Consider the following 21891-nt stretch of genomic DNA (forward strand, 5'->3'; position numbering starts at 1 on the left):
CCACAGCTACGGTATGATGGACATAGAAAAAATGTGGAAGAACATACAATTAAATACTATTAGAAAATAATAGAGCCCACTATATACAGGCTTCCACAACTTGCTTTGCATGTACCTTTTAAATAATGTAACTTTATAGAGGTTGCAGTGAGCCATGACTGCACCACTGCACTCCAGCCTGGGTGATGGAGTGAGATTGTCTCAAAAAAATAAAAATAAAAGTAAATAAATAAATAATGTACCTTTAAAATATATACTTTTCATTATTAAATACTGAAAGCATTCAGAAAATTGTATGTGCTTACCAATCAATTTTGTCAAATCTTAACTGTAGCAATGTTTGCTTTATAATTTTAAAAAACAAACTGTAGAGATGAAGCCCCTTGTCTGGCCTCCCCCTCCATGCCCCTCCCTCCCTTTATGGAGATTACCACATCCTGTATTGGCTAAACATCATTCCTATGCATGTTTTTATGTTTTTATTACATAACTATGCTTCAATAAAATACATTTACCTTATTTCCTTTGAAATAATGTAATTAAATTTACCTTCAATTTAAAAATGCATATTTTTTGATATACCATTTCTAAAATGAAAATGTATCTTATAATCCATCATGAGACATTACATCATAATTTAACTGGCAATTTTCCCGCTTTCTCAGTGTACATAAAATAATAGTGCATCTTAGCATCAATATAGCCTTTTAGATTGTATGAGATGTGGTAGGATTGCTTTACATGACTTTTTAAGGAAATATAAATGGCATCATATTAGACATTTCACAACTTTGTATTTTCATTCGATATGATGTTTCTGAGATTTACCAATGTTGTCATATGTATGCAACATCTTTAATGTCTTAACTCACTGTGACACACCACAGCATTAGAAGACATTTAAGTAAGGCAGAAGTCCTGTGCTTGCTAATGGAAATGGTAACTATTGATGTTCAAATGTGTGTGCTTGACTTAAAGAAAAGGTATACCAAACAAGATGGAAATAAGAAAAAAGGAAGGAGAGAAGAGAAAGAACAAAAAAATCCCTGCTTGTTCGATTCGTATGTAGCTGGAAACAGCAGACTAGTGAATAACTAAACTTGATGACTCAGGAATAAAAATGACAAGAGGAACTGTTTCCTGGAAATCTATGCTGTTGCTACTCCAGGGCCTAGTCAGAAATGCAAGCTGCTCATATCAGCCACGCAGGCACTGAAACTCCAGACCCTGTTTTTACTCACTCAAAGTTGGCTGAAAACCAGCATCATCATAAGACAGGCGACAACAGTGGAAAGACAAAGAAAGGGCGTTTACATGACTGAGACTGCAGCCTCATTCACTGTTTCCTGTGACTCTGCTCTTCCCTGTCCCTCCACACTCTTCATTTACATTCCTCTTTTTCACTATTACTTTAGTCAAGAAGTCCATTTCAAAGACCCGTACCCATTGTCTGTTTGCCCTACACACTTAAACACACAAGCGCACACATGCACACCCACACACACACACACACTCCCCACGATGAAAAGCCAAAGTAACCACTCAGTACTAGATTTTGCTGAAGGTACACAAGAAATTTTCTATTACTGGTTCCTAAAATGAAACTCCAGTTTTAGCTTTAGAGTGAAAAGTGGAGGAAAAAAAAAAAAAACTAGAGCTCCTGACAACTTTTTCTTCCCCTTTCCATTCAATCAAAAACCATCATGCTGGAGGCAGACTGTATTTTTAAAAAGGGCCTCCAGTGGCCTTCTTCACAAACACACACGGAACCCTTATCTTTCATAGAGGATGTACTGCGATAATTCTTACAGGGATGTATTAAATATTATACTACTAATTCTTACATGTGTAGTTTGCCTCTTTACCTCCATTTAACCATAAGCAAAAATGAATATCTAATTCCAGCTAACACATAAATGCCCACATTTACTCATATTTATTAAATAAAAGTATTACTGAACTCATTAATAAATGTAACCATCAAAGAAAAGAATTCCTAAATTATTTGATTTGTTAATAGGTAAACTACATCTTTTTATCTTTTACAGAGGTAATATTTTAAATTCTAGTATATTTTGTTTAATATAGAGTAATGCAACAAAATTACCCCAAATCACTTTATTGGTTTTTCTTCCTCCAAAACATTCCTGGAAGCCAGAAAATCCACCGGAGTTCTGGTATTTTGGGGCATTCTGCAACTAAAGTTCCTGTTACCTGCTGATACACTTGAAGTGTGTCTAAACATAAATTATTGGAACATTAAACTCTAAATTTGATTAACTCACTTTCTCTCACGTTATCCTAATTAACCTACAGCCTTCAAACTTAGGGATTATTGCTGCCAATTTTGTACAGCCATTTGTTTAGTGCACAGTCTGTTCTAATACCCTGTAAGGCAAAATTGCAAATAAAAATTCTTTTTGATTTCTACTAATTAAATAGACATTGGAATGTGCCATGCCTATAATCTGTATTAATATGTGAATACAAATTTTGCCTACTTCATATGAAGCATTCAGAAAGAATTTATTAAACTAAAATAAATTCTTCATGTAGTAAAGGACTTTCATTTGCTCAGAAACATCAGTGAATGCCTACTATGTGCCAAGCACTGTGCTGGCCAGTGCAAATATAGTTAAAAACAAGACAGACACAGCCCCTAAACTCATGGACTTTCCAAGACTAGGAAGGAAGACAGACATTAACAAATCATTACAACCAAATAGTTAGAAAGCTAATGCAACAATCTGTGCCTTGCACAGCACTTGCCACAATTAAGCTCAGTATCAAAAATACAAATGCTGGCTAGGCACGATGGTTCATTCCTATAATCGCAGCATCTTGGGAGGCCAAGGCAGGAGGACTGCTTGAGCCTATATGCTTGAGGCCAGCTTGGGCAACATAGGGAGACCTCATCTCTAGAAAAAAAAATTTTTTTTAATTAGCTAGTCATGGTGGTGCATGCACGTAGTCCTAGTTACTCAGGAGGCTGGAGTGAGTGGATTGCTTGAGCCTGTGTGGTAGAGGCTATAGAGAGCCATGATAATGCCACTGCACTCCAGCCTGGGCAACAGAGCAAGATTCTGTCTAAAAAAAAATACACACACACACACACACACACAAACAGTCCACTCAGTTACAGACTTTATTGAGTTTATAGATCAAGAATGGTACAAAGGATAGAAGAGAGATGACAAAGTTATGCCTCAAATTAAAATTGTAGGATAATAGTAATGGGTAAACAGCACTCCGTATGTAGTTAATGACACTAAATTGTACACTTTAAAATGGTTAAAATGGTAAAACAAGCCAGATACAGAAAGACAAATACAATATGACCTCACTCACATGTAGAATCTTAAATAGCTGATCTCACAGAAGTTGAAAGTACAATGGTCTCAGAGGCTGAACTGGTTAGAGATGAGGGGGAAATGGGAAGATGTTGGTTAAAGGATATATAATTACAATTAGGTAAGAGGAATAAATTCAAGAAATTTAGAAAATATTGCATTTTTTTTATAGAGCCAGGGTCTCACTATGTTGTCTAGGCTAGTCTAGAACTCCTAGCCTCAAGCAATCCTCCCTTCTTGGCCTCCCAAAGTGTTGGGATTACAGGCATGAGCCACCATGACCAGATGATAACATTTTATTCTTGAAAAATGCAAAGAGAGTGGATGTTAAATGTTCTCACCCCAAAAAATGACAACTGTCTGAGCAAATGCATTTGTTAATTACCTAGAGTTAACTATTCCACAATGCATATATTATGTTATTCATGATATATACATCATGTTATGCATGCTAAATAGATACAATTTTATCTGTCAATTTTTTAACAAAACATATTTTAAATGTAAAAACAAAAAAAGTATAGCATAAAATTTGTCCTTTTGGTAAATTTACCAAAATTATGTAGAAATCAAAAAGAGTTTTTATTTGCAATTTTCCCTTGGAGGGTATTAGAGCAGAGTGTGCATTAAATAAATGGCTGTACAGAATTGGCAACAATTTACAGTAAGTTTACCAAAATGGTAAATTTATGCTATAAATGGGTTTTGATAAATTTACCAGAATGGTAATGGTAATTTTATGCTACATATGTTTTGTCACAAGAAAAAAATGTTAAAAAAATTGTTAAGTTGTTAAATGTTAATAAACTTCACCAAAAACTTAAAACACATGAGTACTTCCAAGTCTCCAGTGGTCGTATAAAAAGAGAGAAGCTATACAGCACAGAAGTGAAAATAGATAGAAAACATGAAATTGCTTGGCTTTGATTATCTGCCAACCTTACATCAATTGTATAGTTCACCTATCAGAGCACAGCTAGAGGTGAGTAAGGGCACAATCTTAGAAACAGGTTTCACTGCAAATGCATGGTTTCTAATCTTCGTTGGATTCTCAAACTTTTTCCTTGTCACTCATCAGCTCCCAAACTTTTGCCATGCTCTCTCAATCTGCTGCTCAACTCCAGAGCCACATTTAATGACTTCTTCCCCTCCATTTCCTGATCCTCACCAAACCTACCTGCATTTGCTCCCATTCTTACTTTCTTCTCTCCAGGTTCTGAAAAGGTGTCTCCTCTAGCAAGAACCTTCCTTGCCAATTTCTGACCTGCTCATGAACCTTATCCCATCAATTAGCCCTTTAGTAACTTCACCTCCTCCCTCTCTACAGGCTCCTTCTTTAAGCTACTTCTCAAGCAACTCCTACCTTTAGAAGAAAAAAAAAAAATTGTTACCCTCCCTTGACTCTAATCTTCCTCTAGCTACCACGCTACTTCTCCCTTTGACTTGGCTTCCTCCCTTCTTAGCCTGCACTCCCATCTCTTCCTCCCATTCACTGCTCCACAGACTATAATCACACTTCACTTCCCATATACCCAGGCCAATGAAAGCATGCTGGCTGAAGTCATCAGGGATTTCCCACTGACTCATTTCAATGGACCCTCTTTGGTCTTTTTTAAATATAGGAAATCTCAGCCATATTTAAATCTCTTGATTGGCAGCACCACTATTCATCCAATCCCCTAAACCAAAGCCCTGTAACTCTTTCCAGGGTCCTCTCACTCCTAACTTTTCTATCTCCTTGTTCTTCAGCCACAGTTTTTTTTAATTTCAAAAAAAGTACACAGTATAACCCACCTGAGAAATTTAAAAATACAGATAATTCAGAACAAAATTTAAATTTAAATTTAATGTACACAAGAGAAATAAAAACATATGTCCCAACAAAGATTTGCACACAAAGCTTCACAGCAGCAGTATTCATAATAGGCAACAACTGAAAACAACCTAAATATCCATCAGTATGTGAATGGATAAAAAATTGTGGTAGGCCAGATGCGATGGCTCACGCCTGTAATCCCAACACTGTGGGGGCCAAGGCGGAAAGAAGGATTGCTTGAGGCTAGGAGTTTGAGACCAGCCTGGGCAACATATGGAGACCCCGTCTCCACAAATAATTTAAAAATTAGACAGATGTGGTGGCACACACCTGTGGTCCCAGTTACTCAGGAGGCTGAGGCAGGTGGATCACCTGAGTCTGGGAAGTCAAGGCTGCAGTAAGCCATGATCATACCACTGCACTCCAGCCTGGGTGACAAAGCAAGACACTGTCTCAAAAAAAAAAAAAAAAAAAAAAAAAAAAGTGGCATAGGCATACAAGGAATACTACTTAGTAATAAAAAGAAATAAACAACTAATACATGCCACAACAAGGAGAAATCTCAAAAGCCTCATGCTAAGTGAAAACCAGATGCAAAAGAAAACACACTGTATGATTCCATTCATATAAAATTATAAAATTTTAGAAAAGGCACAGCTATAGTGAAAGAAAGCAGATCAAGTTTTCAGGAGCCAGAGTGTAGGGGAAAAAGACTAGCTGCAAAAAGGATCATGAGGGTACATCCTGGGGTGATGGACACACTCTATATTACGATTGTGATGGTGGTTACATGATTGTATATATTTGTTAGAACTATCAAACTGTACACTTAAAATTTGTGAATTACATAATATGTAAGTCATCCCTCAATAAAGCTGATTTTTAAAAATTAACTAAATGTAATTAAGCCTTCTAAAATAAGATTTTTAAAATTTACGTTTATTTTCTAAAGACCTTATTTGTATTTCAGTCCTGTGGTGAATGAATCCCATATATAGTATTGTGTTGCTCATAATGACACAAAATTATGATTGGAAATAATACTTAGCTGAATTGCTTTATCTCCAGAAAGCTTATCAAGGCAACAATTTACAATGTATATAAGCAGGTGAATTTTGTTATGCAAATGGCATTATTTTGATTATGATAAATAAGCCGTGTGTTCTTTGATTCTACCTGCATAGCAATCTCATTTATTCTCTTTGAGAACCTCCTGAATGGAAACCTCAAATTCCAAAGGGTAAATACTGGTCTGCCTTTCAGACACTGTACCTACATGGAAAGCACAGGGCTGGGACTTCCTCCTTTCTTTATCACCTTAGGATTAAAATGTATACAAGGGGACTTCAAAAAAGTCATGAAAAAATTAAATTAAAAGATAATGAAAGTTTATTTCTCAACATAAGCTCTATCGAGCTCGAAATGCTTTTGTAGGTAATGATAACAGCCATTAGTCCCTCCCTAAAGAATTGAGGGTCCTAGGAATTTAACCATGTCAATGCAGTCCTTTTTACATTATTAAGTGAAGAAAAATAGGTGCCTTATAAAAATTTTTTAAGATTATGAAAGAAAAAGAAGTCAGATAAAGCCAAATCAAGACTGTAAGTCAAGCCAGGCAGGCATGGTGGCTCACACTTGTAATCCCAGCACTTTGGAAGGCTGAGCAGGGCAGATCACCTGAGGTCAGGAGTTCAAGACCAGCCTGGTCAACATGGTGAAACCCCATCTCTACTAAAAATACAAAAATTAGCTGGATGTGGAGGTGCACACCTGTAGTCCCAGCTACTCAGGAGGCTGAGGCAGGAGAATCACTTGAACCTGGGAGACGGAGGTTGCAGTGAGCTGCGATCATGCCACTGCACTCCAGCCTGGATAACAAAGTGAGACTCCATCTCAAAAAAAAAAAAAAAAAAAAAAAGACTGTAAGTGAATGCCTAATAATTTCCCATCAAACCTCTAGCAAAATTGCCCTTTTTTGATGAGAGGATGAGCAGAAACATTGTCCTGGTAGAGAAGGACTCTCTGGTAAAGCTTTCCTGGGTGTTTTTTGTTTGTTTTTGTTTTTGTTTTTTGGCTAAAACTTTGGCTAATTTTCTCAAAACACTCACAATAAGCAGATATTATCATTCTTTGGCTCCCCAGAAAGTCAACAAGCAAAATGCCTGGAGCATCCCAAAAGTCTCTTGTCATGAACTTTGCTCTTGACCCGTCTGCTTTTCCTTTAACTAGACCACTTCCACCTCTTGGCAGCCATTGCTTTGGTTGTGCTTTGTCTTCAGCATCATATTGGTAAAGCCCTGTTTCATCTCCTATTATAATCCTTCAGAAATATGCCACAGGATCTCAATCCCACTTGTTTAAAATTTCTATTGAAAGTTCCCTCTACAATTAAGGCATGAACAAGATTAATTTTTTTCTTGAAAATTGATATGGATGATCTACTGCTGTGGGCTTCATCTTCAACATCATCTCATCCCTTCTTAAAGGATGTTAGCCATTTGTAAACTGCTGGCTTCTTTAGAACATTGTCCCCATAAACTTTTTGTAAAGCATCAATGATTTCACCATCCTTTTACCCAAGCTCCACCATGAATTTGATGTTTGTTCTTGCTTCACTGTTGGTAGAGTTCATGTTGCCCTGATAGGGGCTTTTTAAAAACTGGTGCCATATCATTCCTTAATGTCTCAAACTAGATCTTGTTCAGACATGTTGTAACAAGTTAGTACAAGTTTATTTTGGTTCAGAATATTTTGAAATCCATGCATGGTTTTTTTTCATAGTGTACATTTTTTCCATGAACTTTTCCAAGACCCCTCATACATTTCTTTATTCCTATGCCCACCCTCTGCATCTAATAAATACAGTACTTAACAATGTTGACTAGTTCACAATATGTATTTGTTTAATGCATAACAGAATTGCTGCCACCAAAAGACTCACTTCCTAAACAATCCATATTCAAACCAATTTTATAACATTAACTTGCCTAATTCTAGTAACCTAAATGCATACACAGGGTGCAAACCTTTACCTATAAAGGCAGCTTTGTTAATCCCTGGCTAGAGGAAAGGCTCTGAACTTTGTCTAGTGCCTATATGAAAATCTACCATAAGATAGTTTATCATCGTAGTTTCCCTGTTGCCCCATAAACCATTTCCAGAGTTACAGAATGTTCATGCTACAATGCAGGGAGGAAAGGGTTGAAGGCAACTCGTTTCTATTCACTTATCATTAAGCTTAGAAAAGCTGATCAGTTTTGACAGTTCTAACTCACTGACTTGCTTTCCAAAAAACTAAGGATAGTTCCAGCTCAGTAGAGTGATTATCCAAAGATTAGTAACCACTGATTAATTTATCCTCTTAAGTAACCATAAATAATAGGGATTACATTGCCTTGACATTCTTCCATAACCCATTCTCAGTTGCCACCAGACACTGAAAGTCATCTTGATGAATTAGAGGAAGAAGACAGATTAATTGGATTAAGCATTACTTTTACTAGATTTTTTTTTCAAAAATATTCTGCCTCTTGAAGTGGCTCAAACACTTTTGTTTTTTAATCAAAGTGCAAAAAATAACTACCACATATACAAAACTAATTATAATAGCATACACATAACATATAAACACTAAGTTCTAGAACACCATGTTTTGAAGTCAATATCAAAAACTTACATTGCTCTTTTGATTCTCAACCTTTACTATTATCAAGTCTCATTGTCTGGTGTGTTGGCGTGGAATTTAAAAGATTATATGACTTTTATTTTTCAAACTCTGAGGAGAAAAATGCTTTAGTTGGACTTACCTTTTCCTCCCTTCCCTATAATTGTTAGAAAACATATTTACTAGTCAGCAAGCCAGTACTTCAGTTCAGCCAGAAGGTATAATAGCAGACAAGTGTGGTCAACATACCGCTTTACACGCTGAACTTTGTTTTAATACAAATTTTGTAAATGAAGCCAAATGATATTAAAAGATGAAACAATAACTAGAAGGGTAAAGGTGTCTTGGCTTGCAAAAAAGGGCAGGTATCTCTTCTTGCACAACTATCAATTCCCTTTCATCCACCCCCTGCTGTTACTGGTTCTTCCTCCAGGGTCACTGCACTTCCAGCACCTTCAACTGGGCTTCAATCACCAGAGAGCAATTCAGGACCTGAGTCCTGAGAGATCACAGGACAGCACGTGAGTCAATACACACACCTGCACACAGGCACTGTGCCGACCTGCTTGCTGTAGGACATACCTGTAGTGCTTTATGCACTGAAAAGTACTTTGACACTCTCTTACTTGAGACGCACTGCTTACTGTGTGACAGGAAACTAAGGCAAAATGCACTTGTGTGTGGCAAAGTGGCCAGTTATTTATTATCTCAATTAGGACTAACTTCCTTCCCAGCCAGAAAGTGCCATAAAGATGACACCTCCTCCCCTAACAAACCTCAGATGTCCATTATGAATGTGCAAACACAGGCCATATTTCTCAATAAACTGTGCAATACCCCACCCTAGTCCTAGTCAGATAACTTAATTTCACTTATTCTATAATAGTATTATAGTAGCTCTCCTAGATAACTTTTTTAAAGAGTAGAATCTACACTTACTTAAAAGAATTAGCTGTTTTCATTTTGAATTGTGAATGAAGTAGTTGGCTCAGTTACTAAACTCTGTGAATATATAAGATAACATCATCTGCTTGTTGAACAGGTTTTCATCACTGTCAATACTTTATATTCAAATTTGAAATACATAAATTAATTGAAATGACTCTAAGCTATTCTCACAGTCTCTCAGTCTAGAACATCTTAAAAATAAGACTTACAGACCAACTTAATTACATCACAAGTGAAAGGAGGACAAACATGCCCAAAGTCTTTGACATGGCCAAAGGGGTCGTGTCAAATTGAAGGGAAAAAGCAACTAAGTTTTAAGACTAAGTTTTGGAAATACATAAGACAGGGATAGTTAAAATTCAGTTCTGACCCTTGGAAAGACACAAATTTGAATTAGAGAAATCTAAAGGCTAGAAAGACATTTTAAGGAATTTCTATTCCTTTTTTTTTTTTTTAAACCAAAGCTAAGAGGTGGCAGCAGCTACAGCGGCCATCCCACTGCAGCCATACTTTTAAATATAATGATTTCAATAGAAATGAACTAAACAACTTAGAAGCAGCCCCTAAGTCCACTCAAGGCAGGACTTCTGGGTTTCTATTATGTCATGTTCCTCTTAGAGACATATGTTCTTTACAAAGCTCCAGCACTGGACTCAGCGTCACCCTGAGATTCCCAGTTTGCATTTCCAGTTACCTGCCTGACATCACCCTTGATGTCCTCCTGACCTTTAATGCTCCACATATCTAAAATGTGAGCCAGCCTTTCCCTGGCAGCTCCTTCTCCTCATGCCCTGCACCTGTCCGTGGCACCATCTGGGGTTGTCATGATTCTGTGGGGCCCAACACAAAGTAAAAATGTTGGTCTCCCTGATCAAAAATTATTAAGACACAGGCTCCAGATGTAGGCATCAACTCTGTTTCTGTGTTCATCACTGTCCACACCCACTCTTTGCCGGAATTCCTGCAGTTTATCCTTTGAAATGCCTCATATCTGTCCCTTCATTCCCATTTCCATGGCTGCCCCTCAAATCTCACTCAGCTTTCAGTCAGGGCTTTGTTATTGGTGTTTCTCCTATTTCTTGCCTCTGCAATCCAGACATCTTTTTAAAGTACTACTTAGAAACCCTCTTCAGAAATCCTCAGTATCTCCCCATTGCCTCTATTAAATAATGTCCAAACTAACCTTGGCATTTAGAGCTACCATTTCCCAGCTCCACCATTCTTTTCCAGCCTTATAGTCTATGACTTTTCACTACATATCCTGGGCCCTAGACAAACCAAACTCCTTGTCATTCACTTAATAAGCCCAGTGTGTAGTCAAGTATAAAGAACCTATGTGATAAAATCGGAGACTTAAGTTTAAATCCAGCCTCACTACTTACTAGCTTTAGTAGACCCACTTAAAACACACAGATCAGAATAGTTACATGAAAGGATTACTGGATAGATAAAATAACCTAAAATACATAGTAAACCATAGTCAAAAAATTCAGTATTAAAACTGCCTCCTAGCCCTTGCCCAGGCCTTACACTCTCACCTCGGATACCCTCTTCTGTTAGATATGCTGAGGAAAGTCTCCCAATCTCATAATGCCTAACTCAAAAACTGAAGCCTTCTCTGGTCAGCTCAGTCAGAAGTCATTCTCCCTTCCTCTAAAATCCTATATCTTGCTTGCACAGTATTTAGCATGTATAGCATATTCTTTAAGTAAATATTGTTCTGTTTCCCCTCATGACCTCTCAAGAGCATGGAATAAGTCAAATTTGTTTGTTTCTTATGTGGCTGTTAGTACATATTTTGTGCTTAAAAAATTAAATGGGTGGCTGGGCGTGGTGGCTCACACCTGTAATCCCAGCACTTTCGGAGGCTGAGGCAGGTGGATCACCTGAGGTCAGGAGTTTGAGACCAGCCTGACCAACATGGTGAAATCCCATCTCTACTGAAAATACAAAAATTATCTGGGCATAGTGGCGTGTCTCTGTAATCCCAGCTACTTGGGAGGCTGAGGCAGGAGAATCACTTGAACCCAGGAGGTGGAGGTTGCAGTGAGCAGAGATCACACCATTGCACTCCAGCCTGGGTGAAAAGAGTGAAACTCCATTTAGAAAACAACAACAAAAAAATTAAATGGGGAGCCAGGCATGGTAATTCACCTATAATATTTGCATTTTGGGAGGCTGGTGCAGGCAGATCCCTTGAGTCCAGGAGTTTGAGACCAACCTGGGCAATGAGGCAAAACCCCATCTCTACAAAATTATGAAAATTAGCCAGGTGTGGTGACATGCACTTGTAGTCCCAGCTACGCGGGAGGCTGAGGTGGGAGGATCATTTGAGCCTGGGAAGTCAAGGCTGCAGTGAGCCATGAGTGTGCAACTATACTCCAGCATGGGCAACAGAACAAGACCCTGTCTCTAAATAAATAAATAAATAAATGCAAAAAATAATTTAAAACATACCCCAAAATTAATTAATAAGATATTTTCAACAGAATTAGCTTGAGTCCAGAGGTTGATGCAAGGTGATAGCACTGAAAGAGATTAAGATATGGCTACTCTTGCAGACTTGATCCTCTGAAGGATCAGATGTCACCTGGAAGAATCACGAAGTTCTCATGCCTAAGTCTCTACATGGTTAATTTCCATTCCTACCCTGCCACCCTAAGATAGATCTTGATCAACACCTAGGCTAAGAGAGCCAAGAAAACAAGGGCATGGCCTTCCTGCCAAGATGTGTCAGATGAAGATCTAAGGCCTAAGATTATCTCAAGCCTTCCTTCATTACCTATGGTAACGAAGTTTTACTCTAATATAGTCACTGGTATATGTCCTCTTGTATATGTAAATATTATATATAATTGCCAGGCCATTTGCTGCTTCTAAAAGGCTCAAAACTGGGAACACAGACTTATAAGCACTGAAATACAATTTTAAACTACTTTTCAAAAATATCATTGGTACTTATCAAATTAGCAAATACTAATAAAAATAAAACCTAACATTGGTAGGGTTTTCAGGAAGCCAGCATATTACTGGTGGCACAATAAACCGATTCAAGTTTTCTAAAGAATAATCTGGCAATGTGTAACAGGTGTTATAAAGTTGTTCACACTCTTTGAACCAGTAATCACACTTTTGAATGTACACTCAAGGAAGCAATCCAAGAAAGGGAAAAAACAATTTGTTCGATGGCATATTCAGATATGCTACATATGTTGCATAACACTGCCTGCTACTCACTAAACAAAGGAGGCCTGGTTGAGTAACCTAGGGTAGACCAATATGGTAGAACATCACACTTACTGAAACAATTAAGCAGGTGCCCTATGTGATACAGAAAAATGTACCCTAAAAAATGGTTCCTAAAATACAGAAAGCAAAAACAAATATTTACATATAAGTGTATAGTTCTGCCAGGCCCAGTGGCTAATGCTTGTAATCTCAACATTTTGGGAGGCCGAGGCAGGCAGATCACTTGAGGCTAGGAGTCTGAGACCAGCCTGGCCAACACGCGAAACCCTGTCTCTACTAAAACTACAAAAATTAGCTGGATACAGCAGCACATTCCTGTAGTCCCAGGTACTTGGGAGGCTGAAGTAAGAGGATGGTGTGAGCCTAAGGTGGAGGTTGCAGTGAGCCATGATTGCACCATGACACTCCAGCCTGAGCAACACAGCAAGACTCTGTCTCAAAAAAAATAACAATTTATAATTACATATTTGCAATTCTGAAAACCCAAACCCAAAGTTTTTATAAGAGAGTATCAACACTTAATTAGAAGAAAAACTTGATCTGAACTGACATGAGGCTACTCAGGGTCTCTATTTAACTCACTTATTCATATATTTTGCTGCAGAAATGTTAATGTATTTGATTATAGGGTATCTGGGACTCTTCTAGGGATGTCAGAAAATACAGGTATCTGTACCAGGTTACTTTTTTTTCTTCTTCAAATTCTATGTATTTCAGTAGGGAACAGGTTACTTTTTTACAATTCAAAAAAATCTGGGCTGGGCACGGTGGCTCGGGACCTTGTAATGCCACCACTTTAGGAAGCCGAGGTGGGCAGATTGCTTGACCCCAGGACCCAACCTGAGCAACAAGGCAAAACCTCGTCTCTACAGAAAATAAAAACATTAGCTAAGTGTCGTGGCATGCCCCTGTAGTCCTAGCTACTTGGGAGGCTGAGGTGGGAGGATCACTTGAGCCCAGGAGGTCAAGGCTGCAGTGAGCTGTGATCCTACCACTGTACTGCAGCTTGGGTGACAGAATGAGACACTATCTCAAAAAAAGAAAAAAAAAATTACACACACACACACACACACACACACACAGAGACAGAGAGACCGAGAGACAGAGAGACAGAGAGAAAGAGAGAGTATGCCCAAGAGTTTCAGATAAACGATTACTATACTGATAGACTATCTACACTGATGACATCTATACATATATAATATATATGTATGTGTATATATATAGATATATAGATATATAGATATCAATACATGTATCAGTTGTAAATTAAAGTAAAAGTGTTAAAGTTTGGTGTTCCCTGGCTTTGTTGATAAAACTGCTTAAGGAGAGTGCATTCTTTAAGGAAGGCTAACCTCCTTATAATGCTTCATCTGCAGGGGTGAGTAAAAAAAAGACAACTGTAGGCTGGGCATGGTGGCTCACGGCAATAATGCCAGCACTTTGGTAGGCTGAGGTGGGCAGATCCCAAGGTCAAGAGATGGAGACCATCCTGGCTAACATGACGAAACCCCATCTGTACAAAAATACAAAAATTAGCTGGGCATGGTGGCGTATGCCTGAGTCCCAACTACTCAAGAGGCTGGAGAAGGAAAATCACTTGAACCAAGAAGGCAGAGGTTGCAGTGAACCAAGATCACACCACAGCACTCTAGCCTGGTGACAGAGCGAGACTCCATCAAGAAAAAAAAAAAGGGGAACTGTAGATAAACCAAATCCAAATCTCCAAATAATTACAGATTCAAAACCAATAAAACAATATGTATTACAATTTATTTTTATTTAGACTGAAGTAAATATCTGTAGATAATTTCACAACATTTCTGCAGACAGTTCAGGCTTCAGATCTATTGAGCATCATTTACAGACAAAAATATATTGAAAGAAGTGATAAACTCTCATGTTTTATAAAGAATCTTCCAGGTGATCCATAAATAGACTAATCTAAAGTTTAAATCATTTAAAAGCATTACTTTAAATGTGTTAGTTTAAATGAACATTTGAAATATAATCTTTTATTTCCTCTGCTTTGCCTATGCTGAGAAAAAAAAAAAAACCTCTTTTTCTTTTTTCTTTTTGAGACAGGGTCTTGCTCTGTTGCCCAGGCTGGCGGGCAGTGGAACAAGCTCGGCTCACTGCAGCCTTGACCTCCTGGGCTCAGGTGATCTCCCGCCTCAGCCTCTTGAGTAGCTGGAACTATAGGTGTGTGCCACCATGCCCAGCTAATTTTTGAATTTTTCATAGAGATGGGGTTTTCACCATGTTGCCCAGGCTGCTCTAGAACTTCTGGCCTCAAGAGATTCACCCACCTCGGCCTCTCAAAGTAATGGGATTACAGGCATGAGCCATCCTGCCCAGCCTTAACCATTTTTAATGCAGGTAAAAACCCGCCAAGATTCTGGCCAGCAACAAAATGTGGAAAAACATACCCTATTTGCCCTCCCTCTTCATATAAAATAGGATTTTTAGATTAGAAATTACTTATCAGCCGAACATGGTGGCTCACGCCTAAAATCCCAGCACTCTGGGAGGCCAAGGCAGAAGGACTGCTTGAACCCAGGAGTTCAAGACCAGCCTGGGCAACATGGTGAGACCCTATCTTGACAAAAAAAACTTTAAAAATTAGCCAAGTATGGTGGCACATGCCTGTGGTCCCAGCTCTTGGGAGGCTGAGACAAGAGAATCGCTTGAGCCCAGGAGGTCAAGGCTGCAGTGAACTGTGTTCGCACCACTACGCTTCAGTCTGGGCAGCAGAGTGGGACCCTGACTCAAAAATAAATAAATAAATACAAATTATTTATCAATTCTGGATTTAATGTTTCCTATATAATTATGCATAAAAAATACAAGTATAAGTCTATTATCTCCTCTGACCCTTCTTTATGCCTCACCAGCAACCCTTGACTCCCCAAAAAAATCAACAAGAACTTAAAATGTAGTCACTTGCTGAGGCTCAGGTGTTATTACTGCATGACAGAGCTCTTAACAATTGTGTATCTGAATCTTTGTTTTAAACCAACATCAAAATATGGCCAAAGGATCTGATCTTATTAAAAATCAGGTCCAGCTGGACGCAGTTGCTCACGCCTGTAATCCCAGCACTTTGGGAGGCCAAGGCAGGCAGATCACAAGGTCACGAGTTCAAGACCAGACTGGCCAATATGGGGAAACCCTGTCTCTACTAATAATACAAAAATTAACCGGGTATGGGGGCACACACCTGTAGTCCCAGCTACTCTGGAGGCTGAGGCACAAAAATTGCTTGAACCCAGGTGGTGGAGGTTGCAGTGAGCTGAGATCACGCCACCGCACTCCAGCTTAGGCAACAGAGCAAGACTTCTTATCAATAAAAAATTAAAATTAAAATTAAAAAAATAAAAGTAAAGCTTGACAAAATTTTGTCTGATGGATAAATATAGAATATGATGTTATCTTCTGAATATTCGGGATACTCACTCACAAGGAAAGGCAAACTACACTTGGATGTGTGCATCAAAATTCTGAAGGACCATGAAGACCTTTTACATTTATCAAGAGGGGATAAAGGGAGTCACAAACACTGTTTTCGGGCTCGGCACAATGCTCAAGCCTGTTATCCCAACACTTTGGGAGCCCAAGGTTGGAGGATCACCTGAGCTCAGGCATTCAAAAACAGCTGGGGCAACATAGGGAGACCGCCACCTCTACAAAAAAAAAATTTTAATTAGCCAGGTGTGGTGGTATGTGCCTATAGTCCCAGCTATTCAGGAGGCTGGGGCAGGAGGATCCCTTGAGCCCAAGAGGTTGAGCCATGATCACATCATTGACTGTACTCCAGTCTGAGCAACAGAGCAAGACCCTGTGAAAAGAGAGGAGGGGAGGGGAGGGGAGAGAAAGAGAGGAGAGGGGACAGGAGGGGGAAAGCAAGCAAAAAGAAACACTGCTTTGATCCATATATAGTATTTCTAATCTGTATTTCATACTTATGCCCATAATTAAAACTTAGTGAAATGAAAAAAGACTTCTTACTTGGGAATAAGGCAAGCCATTTTTCATTGACTTTTTTTAGTTCCTATACGAAAGGTGAAGAATTACTTTTGCTGTTAAAGAAGGCACTTTAGCAAAGAGGTATGATCATACACATTTGGCATGTACATTTGAAAGTACTGCTTTCCTCCATTCCTCCAGCCACTGACAGGTTATCTCTCTTACGTGGTGGGTCTGCACAGTTCCCAGGTGTTCTGGAGTTTCCTGTTCTGAATCTCTGCCAATAAAAACATCCACAGTCCCTGTGTGGGTGGCACCAGGCTAGGCAGGTGCTCAGAACTGTGGTGAGCTGACTGTTCAAGTTATGTTTGGGGTTTAGCTTGTTTTTGTTAAGGTTTGCTTGTTTAATTTTGAATATAAGACCAGATTTCTAGCTAAGTGGTGATAACTGGAATTCTTTTCCAAAAACGACATCACAGGATTTCTGATGACTTGAGTAGGAGACACTATTGAGAGAATATTCTAGAGAACATGCAAGTAAATATGCAGTAAAGAGTTTCAGGTTGGGGACAAGGGTAGGATTCTACTTTCAGGACAACTTTGACAAAAGTACAATTTTTTTTCTAGCCAAAAAGCTGCTTTTAAGTTCAACTTAATTAAAGTAAATACTGATATCATGTAGCCCAATCCTAAATGTGCAAGTTGCAACTTCCTTATCTATAAATGGAGGTAATGACATACCACAAGGCCAGTCTAAAAAATAATGTACCCGAAAGCCTTTTCTTTATGATAACGGAATGTATTATTCCATTTTCATACTGCTATGAAGAAATATCCAAGGCTGGGTAATTTATAAAGAAAAAGAGGTTTAATGGATTCACTGTTCAACAAGACTAGGGAGGCCTCACAATCATGGCGGAAGGTGAAGGAGGAGCAAAGACATGTCTTACATGGTGGCAGGCAAGAGAACATGTGCAGGGAACTGCTCTTTATAAACCATCAGATCTCATGAGACTTAATTCACTATCACAAGAACAGCACAGGAAAACCTGCTCTCATGATTCAATTACCTCCCACCGGGTCTCTCTCATGACAAGTGGGGATTATGGGAGCTATAATTCAAGATGAGATTTGGGTGGGAACACAGCCAAACCATATCAGGGAATATAAAAATCACCACTTTAACAAATATGGATCATCTTTAAAATACCTTTCACAGAATGCTTTATTAGAATAGGTTGAAATTAAGTTCTCTGACTACCATTTTAAGCATAATTTGTAACTTATTTGAATTGATTCTCAAAACTCCAAAATGTAGCTACCCTCAATATTCCAAGTGCATCAAATACGTAACAATTGGATAAAATCACTGTTTATGTCTCAGGGTTGTGACATAAGAATAAAATGGCCAACCATTTCATCAGAATCTCACAAGGACCAACCATCACATGAAGAGAGAAGTGGCACACACAGAGGCACAGAGGCAAAAAGCAGCAAGACAAATTTGGGCCAGTGTAACACTTACAGGTTGACTAGAACACAAACACCAATAAGGGGAGAGAGGCAGGGGCAAGGCTAGAGGGCCAGACAAGGGCTAGAGGGCCAGACAAGGGCTAGAGCCTTTGGAGTAGGGAGTTTGATGTTTTCCTAGAAGTAATGAGTGTCACTGGGCATTGAAACAGAAAAAGCATATGGTTCAATCGTCTAGAAAAATTACTCAGATGTACAACTGAGGACAAGCCATCCTGTTAAGGGATTATGACAATAATTGTGGCCAATAGTAATGAAGGTGGCCAGGCACAGTAGCTCATGCCTGTAGTCCCAACACTTACGGAGGCTGAGGCAGAAGACTCACTTGAGGCCAGGAGTTCAAGACAAGCCTGAGCCAAATAGCAAGATGCCATCTCCACACACACACACAAAAATTTAAATTAGATGGGCGTGGTGGCATGTGCCTGGTGTTCCAGATACTCAAGAAGCTGAGATAGGAGGATTGCTTGAGCCCAGAAGTTTAAGGCTGCAGTGAACTATGATCATGCCACTGTACTCTAGCCTGGGGAACACAGTGAGACCCTATCTCAAAAAATGAAATAAAAAGTGAATGAAGGCATGAATTAAGACACAGCAGTGAAAGAAAAGGGAGATTGATTTATGAGGCATTAAGGAGGTAAACACAAAAGAACTCTGATTTAGCAAAACAGGTAAGGAAGGAGGAGAAATAAGAAGTTAAGATAAATTCCAGGTTTCTGACTTAAACAACCAGAGGTATCATGCCCTGAGAAATGAGAAGGAGGAATATGGATTCAGAAGAGTGTTGACAAGTAGACTGTCATTTTTGGTATTAGGGGAAGGTTGTAGGGAGTGGCTGAAAAATGAGTTCATGTTAGTTTAGTATGATGTACCTGTGTACTCTAATGGAACTGTCCAGAAATAGTAAATAAGGGTCTTGAACACAGAGATGAGATTTGGAAATAGCCCCAAGACAGTGGATGGAAGAGGGCAGGAAAAGTGAAGTAAGTACATGGTCAGGGACTGAGCCTCAAGGAACTGCAACAAAAAAGATGTGAATAGTGTTTATAGTGAATTCTATAAACACTATTCAGTCTTGCACTGAATTAAGAAACATTCTGGAAATGAAGTAGGAAATGCCTACCCCATACTCACTATTATTCCAAAATCCCAGAACCATTTTTATAATCTCACTTATTTTAACAGGTAGTTTAGATTGGTTTATTGCTGTAAGTGAGTTCTCTCAGCTTTTCTACCTCTCTTCCAGTATAAATGACAATCAGGTATTTTTCTTACAATGAAAGATGTATAGGATCACGAAGCAGATTATTCATTCACTGTAAGCAGCTCAACAAAGCACTATTACTAAAAACTTTTCTAAGATAAAGAAATGGCTAGTTATGCAGGCTGCATTTCCTACCAAACAAAACAAAATAGCTTTAGTATAAAGGCAAAACACAGCAGTTAACTTCTGAACTGCAGCCAAAATTTCCTATAATCTAGATGTCGCATACAACTGTACGACGTAGATAACAGTATAACTGTAAACATGAAAACTTGGTGTGAGGGGAACAAATTCTGAGGAAGCACTAACTGACTTGAAGTTTCAGAGGGGCTAGCAAGATATAAGGAGAGGTACTGCAAGATTCATCCATCCCTAAATGCTACTGAAAATCCTATTTTGTGACTGTAATCGACTAAAAAGAAATCTGTCTCCATACAGGGAGTGTAGAGTTGCATTAAAGATTATAGCCAAAGAGCCTCCCTTTCAGGACCTTTTTGATAATCTACTTTTAAACTACTGAATTTTTAATGTTTTAATTTACACTTTTTTTTTTGAAACAAAGTTTCTCTCTTGTTGCCCAGGCTGGAGTGCAATGGCACAATCTCAAAGCAAAATAAATAAATAAACAAAAACCCTAGGCTCTTCATTAGTTCCATGGGTTTTCCAGTATCTAGCAGAGTTAAAACTAAGTTGCACTTTTTTTTTTTTTAAGATAAAGTTTTGCTCTTGCCCATGCTGGAGTGCAGTAGCGCTATCTCGGCTCACTGCAACCTCTGCCCCCCAGGTTCAAGCAATTCTCCTGCCTCAGCCTCCCGAGTAGCTGGGATTACAGGCACACCCAACCATACTCAGCTAATTTTTTGTATTTTTAGTAGAAACAAGGTTTCACCATGTTGGTCAGGCTGGTCTCAAACTCCTGAACCTCAGGTGATCCACCTGCCTCAGCCTCTCAAAGTGCCAAAATTGACTTTCTAAGGAAAAAAAGTGTTCCACTTAATTGCATTTTTTTAAAATTCTTCCCCAAAGTGTCTGATTCCTCCCTACCTAGGCAAGAAGCATGCACATGTGAACAGGTAAAAATTCAACTAAAAAGAGACAACTTGGCTGGGTGCAGTGGCTCACACCTGTAATCTCAACACTTTGGGAGGCCAAGGTGGGTGGATCACGAGGTCAGGAGTTCGAGACCAGCCTGGCCAACGTGGTAAAACCCTGTCTCTACTAAAAATATAAATATTAGCCAGGTGTGGTGGTGGGTGCCTGTCGTCCCAGCTCCTCAGGAGGCTGAGGCAGAAAAATCACTTGAACCCAGGAGGCAGAGGTTGCAATGAGCTGAGATCACACCATGGCACTCCAGCCTGGGCAACACAGAGAGACTCCGTCTCAAAAAAAGAGAAGCTCAAGCTCAGCTTGCTCCCTCAGACACAGCAGGATGTGTAAGGCACTCCTCTAAGTGCCATGTCATCGGCAGCTGGGCACCATAATGGGGCTGTGATGCCATCAGCATTTTTCATTGGTTCTACTGCCCAACTTGGAGTCGGCTTACTTCCCCTTTCCAAAGTCTTAATTTCACCAAGTGAGATTTATAACCATAGAGAAAGAGGTGTCAAATGCCTTCCCCACCCCCATCATCTGTTGAAATGACCTTAGAATTTCAGCCTTTTAGAATAACATTGAGTCCTGTTATATTGCAAATCCTTCAGCGAAATATTCTATTACTTCTGATCTGTTATTAATTTGTATCCCACAACAGATCCTAAGCTACTTGGAAACAGTAGCTTTTTCTCTCAGTCATTATCTCCAGTGCCTAGCACAGAGCCCAAAACAGAGCATGTTAGATAACTTGGTAAACATTTATAGAAAGAGAATTAAAGTAAGATGTGTAAACTCACTTATACCTCAGTGTGAATGAATTTCTTCAGGCCCTTTCCTGAGAAATTGTGGGTAGATTACCCATTGTGTAGGAATAGTTAACCGAGCCCTGAGAACTGAGCCTAAGAGTCTCCTCCTCAGTTCTGCCTAGAAACATTGTCCTGCTGTGGCTCAATCTAAAAGAGCATGATTCTTCAAAGGAAACCCCAGACTTTTGCTTGAATGGCATAGGGCA

At 39.0% G+C, this 21891-nt stretch overlaps 1 protein-coding gene across 1 annotated transcript in view; it reads right to left on the reverse strand.

Annotated features, from left to right (window-relative positions):
* Positions 1-21891, reverse strand: part of SLC16A10 (solute carrier family 16 member 10) — a 152802-nt gene that overhangs the window by 127088 nt on the left and 3823 nt on the right. The gene's annotated exons all lie outside the window — the stretch shown is intronic.

This window comes from Aotus nancymaae, unplaced genomic scaffold (genome assembly GCF_030222135.1).
Source record: "Aotus nancymaae isolate 86718 unplaced genomic scaffold, 86718_ANA_hifiasm-v0.15.2.pri h1tg000040l, whole genome shotgun sequence".
Taxonomy (NCBI): Eukaryota; Metazoa; Chordata; class Mammalia; order Primates; family Aotidae; genus Aotus; species Aotus nancymaae.